At 40.3% G+C, this 5,028-nt stretch overlaps 1 long non-coding RNA gene across 1 annotated transcript; it reads left to right on the forward strand.

The window, feature by feature from the left end:
• Positions 1 to 423: 423 nt before the first annotated feature.
• Positions 424 to 2,708, forward strand: LOC139687282 (uncharacterized). Its single transcript, XR_011700631.1, has 3 exons — positions 424 to 524; positions 812 to 909; positions 1,986 to 2,708. It is a non-coding gene; the product is annotated as an uncharacterized lncRNA (long non-coding RNA).
• Positions 2,709 to 5,028: the final 2,320 nt, after the last annotated feature.

Raw genomic sequence — 5,028 nt, forward strand, 5'->3', positions numbered from 1 at the left:
TCTTCCAACCATATGATGGTTGATGGAGTATTAATCATTGGACCCAAACACACCCAGTGTATAATATTGTATACTAATCCGCTCTTTTTCAGGGAGAAACGACATGGAATAAACTGGACGTCGCCTGAAGAGAGAAGAAACCAAAGGATACCCTCTTATGGAGAATGGACCCACTTTTATGGGGAATGGACCCACTCTGATGGAGAATTGATCATCGTGTAGGATGATAGGGTTAGATTTGGACCTTTAGGGTCGAATTACATTTCGATTAAGGTCAGGCGTATTTCCGCGATTAGGGTTAATTTTATGATGTGCTTGGGTCTCATTGATCGGTTCTTCTCATCTTCTATCACGTGGCTTGGTGTTTGCCATAGTGACGTTCTTCCAACCATATGATGGTTGATGGGGTATCAATCTTTGGACCCAAACACACCCATTGTATAATCTTTGTATACTAATCCGCTCTATTTCAGGGAGAGACGACATCGACGGAACTGGACGTCGAATGAAGAGGGAAGGAGTATGTGAGTATTCCGATAATGTTTATGTATCTTGTATTATTATTTTTATAGGTAGTTCAGGGTTTTACTTGTTCAAATATAGTTACTATTTTACTATTGGAAAAACATGGACCATAAGGGATTTATATGTAATGTGATTAAGGTTAGGTGTATTCTAATGATATGATGTGTATATTTGTAATTAGCTCTGTTGGATAGATTATTGTCTCTGTTTTGCGGGTATGTGTTTCAGCCGTGATTTTTCTAATCACGTGATTTAAATTACAATTCTTCTTTATTATATCTTCAAGGATCTAGACTAACCTGGAAGTCATCTGAAGATTGAAGAAACCACGGAGTCGCCGAATGAAGACTGAAGAAATATGGGACTCGTTTCTATCACACCGCAGTATGTATTTGGACAATGTTTTTATTTCCCATATTAATTTAGAGACATTGAGCTAGTGTCGTCCAACATATTTATATAAAATCTATTTCTACAACTGAAAAATGTTAGAATTTTATTGAATATAAAGTCGGTTTTTCTCACGGTTCAGAATCACGCTGCGGGAGTTTGAATGATAAGTAAGGCAATACCTGTGTCTCCATGTGCGATGATTTCAAAATGCCAAGGCTTAATTCCGGCACTCAGGGTCACAAACATTCCGTGCATTCATTGGTGCACAACGGGACACAGCAGTGGTCATGTTGGTAGTTACTTTAATGTTGGGTATGTAGAATCATACGGAGAAAGTAGAGTCCCCGTCTTTACCTTTTATGAGAAACTATAAAGAGAAATATAAAAATCAAAGTTAGCAGGAACTAATGAATGCTTGACCCCATGTAACACCACATAGACGACGGTATCCCTTCCCCTGAAAGAGTTTCAGCTCTTAATGAGGATGTGGTTAAATATCCATTTGTTTGATTGTCCCGAATATTTAAACAAATATGTAGAAGAATATATAGAATATCTTAAATGGTCAATTCGAATTTTGGAAGACCTTTTGACGATAAGTCGATGAACCAACATTTCCTTTATTTTTCCTTGTCTATGTTTTGGAAACATGACTTGTAACATAAATGCCGGTCATCAGATTTAGCAGCAGAATTTCAATTTTTTCATATAAATATTTAATAACTCTGCCATAATGATTATGTTGAATTCTATGGCATTAATAAACGAATTCGTGTTGAAATCATTTCATATATATTGTTATTATAGTATCTTGTTTTTTTATTATATTATGATTTTCTACTATGATAGAGTAATATCTAGTAAATATTGCCTAGTGTGGCAAAGCTTCCAAGTTTTGCATTCCAATAATTCAAGACGTGATTGTTGAAAATATATTCTGCAGTAATGTTCGTCCGTCATAAATAATTGGACTCCTTTAAGCCTCAAAGTGGTTCATGTTCATTTGAGTACTCCCACGAGCAAAAAGAAATTGTGTCAGTAGTGACCTGGGTATGACGTCATTTCAGGCCCGGCGCACCGACGATGAGCACGGAGTCCTCCATGGATGCGGTGAAGAGGAGCCGAAGAAGATATTGTACTCACTTTTGTATTTTCTTAATGCAATATTGTACATGTTTCAATTGTAAAGGGATTTATTATGGATGTAAATATTATTACTGTCACACTTACAATCTCAAACTCATTTTAAGACACTCGCCATCATTTCAGTTTGAACACTTGTAGGATACACATTATGTGCATGGATGGGTGTATTTAGGAGTGTGTGTGTGTGTGTGTGTGTGAATGCATTGGCAACTAACGTACGGATAGATAATTGGATTTTGGTAGACCTAACCAGTTGCACTAGTATTTGAAACTTGGTATAACTAACCTGTGTGAATGTGTGTAGTTTGAGTGGTATTTGGTGCGTATGAGTCACTATCAACACACAGCGAATTTACATACAGACATGTCACCTGTGTATTTTGTGTATGTGTTTTACAATTATCTGAAATTGTTCATGTTCTATGAATATCCTCTGTACGTTCTTTGAAATTGTATGAACATGGTTTATGTCATTTGAATTGTATTATAAGGCGGCCTGTGAAGGTTTTTACGGGTTTCCCTTTCACCCCGGGCGAATGCCAGGCCAAATGCCACTCCCGCTGAAAAAATCAAGTAAATATTGAACAAAAATTATGTTGAAATTGTTTTCCTTTCCATGGCATAAAAATTTTACTTCGGATGAATCTTAGGCAATGTCTGTAGACAAGGTGATGCCAAAAGTAATGTTTAGAATTTAAGAAAATAATGTGATCGCATGTATATATTATTTTTATTGAAGAAATATTATTCCAATAGAAAATAATTGTGTAAAGGAAAATTGTTATTATTTACATTCATTTCTTTATTAAATGCAATATAAAACTTAAATTTCGGAATTCATGCAAAAGAAGACAATTATGGAGTAAATATCACATAATGGCTACGAGTGATTGCCAAGAGAAGCATAAAAGCTAATGAAAAAAAATTATGTTGATTTCTCTAGGGAAAATTCGAGTGAAATTAAATTAATTTTGCCCCTAATGCACCATTCTGCGTTGTAGCAGTGAATTCCAGAAAATACATATTTCCTGGGATAGAAACGATACCATACGGAATAGAACAAACAAGTTAATCATGTATATCTAAAATATTTCAATTAATGTAAGTCTTTTTTCCGTTATTATTTGAAGTGAACGATAACTGGGGACTCAAAAATACTCCCTTTTCCTCCAACATTTGTCAACTTTCATAATTCCGCTTTAATACTCAATCTTACCCTCCTCGGACGACAACCGTGACGTGATGGAAGGGCTTGTGCGTTCCGATGACCCCTACATCTGTGCTGGCGGGAGTAATAATAATTGCTCCTGGTAGGGTCACGCATGCCAGATAGGTCGAAGGTTAGGAGCCAGACGAAAGGTAGTCCACGCGGTGTCTGTTCCTCAGTGAGGCGGCTGGAATGGTGTCTGACCCCAGTGGGGCGGCCACTAAGGGATGGTGTCACGTTAAAAACACTATTGAGGAAGGCAAAGGGAAGCCTCCTCAATTATCATTCCCAAGATATAAATGATGGATAACGCAGATATTTTGAGTCCTGGGTTCTACGGGGCTCGCCCAAATCGACCTTGTATCGGGCCCAGTAGCGGAGGAGGCAAGGCTACCGCGGTCGTCATCCCACGAAACCCTTGCGGGGGAAAACCGGCAGCAGCAGGACAGAAGACGCAGAGAAGAAGACCAAATTAGTTAGAATAGGAACGTGGAATGTTAGGACAATGATGAGGACAGGGAAATTGGAGAATGTTAAGCAAGAGATGGAAAGGGGAAACATAGATATTTTATGTCTATGCGAGGTGAGATGGAAAGATAGCGGGGATTACTGGAGTGATAAGTATAGAATAATATACAGCGGTGGGGACGAGAGCCAACGAGGGGTTGCCATAGTATTAAATGAAGAGGTAGGAAGAAGCGTAGTCAACATATAGCAGGTAACGGATAGAATATTACTAGTGGAGATAAAAGCAGAACCGACGAACTTAGTTATTATTCAGGTATACATGCCACCGAGCAACCATAAGGAAGAAGAGGTCGATAAGATATACGATCAGTTAGAGGACATGATCGCGTGTGTTCCTGCAGGGAAACATTTGATAGTGATGGGGGATTGGAATGCGACGGTAGGCGAAGGAAGAGATGGTGATGAGGTGGGGGACTACGGTTTAGGCACGAGGAATGACCGCGGGGAGAAAGCAGTTGAGTTCTGCAGGAGACAGGGGTTAGTCATCACCAACACGTGGTTTAGACACCACAAAAGACGCAGGTATACATGGAAAATGCCAGGTGACTCAGGAAGATATCAGCTAGATTATATCCTGGTTAGACACAGGTTTAGGAATAGTGTGATAAATTCCCACAGCTTCCCGGGAGCGGATGCGGACTCAGACCACAATTTAGTTGTTATGAAATGTAGCGTACGTTTCAAAAGATAAGGCAGGGGGCGGCGAGTTAGAAAATGGAATGTAGAAGCATTAAATGGGTTGAAAAGGAAGGAATACAAACAGGCGGTAGAGAAAATCATGGAGGATGGTAAAGGCTTAGTACTATCGAAGAAAAATGGGGAATGATCAAGAAAGGGTTGTGTAAAGCCGCAAAAGACACTATCGGAACCGTTAACGCTAAAAGAACTAGGTAACCATGGATGAGATGATTACAAAGCTGGATGAGTGGCGAAGAGTGCCGGCCAACACGTGGTAAGGAGAGTTCGTTGTGAGATGCCCGAGAGAGAAGGTCGTGTGCTATCATCGTCGAGTCACCGACAGCCTGCGAACACCGGGGGTGCGCGTGCCAGCAACCGACCTCGCCGTGTGGGCCCCCCGCAGGCCCCGACCGGAACATCGGGAGCCAGCAGTGAGGCGGCCATCTTCGGCTGCAGCCGAGCGGCCACCCAACATTGTGGCCCAGCAGGCGTCGGCACCGCGCGTCATGTTTGCTTGGGAGCGCCCACACCTTTTCTTGTGATAATAAATA

This window comes from Hetaerina americana, unplaced genomic scaffold, assembly GCF_022747635.1.
Source record: "Hetaerina americana unplaced genomic scaffold, ioHetAmer1.1.p SCAF_19, whole genome shotgun sequence".
In the NCBI taxonomy this organism is placed as follows: domain Eukaryota; kingdom Metazoa; phylum Arthropoda; class Insecta; order Odonata; family Calopterygidae; genus Hetaerina; species Hetaerina americana.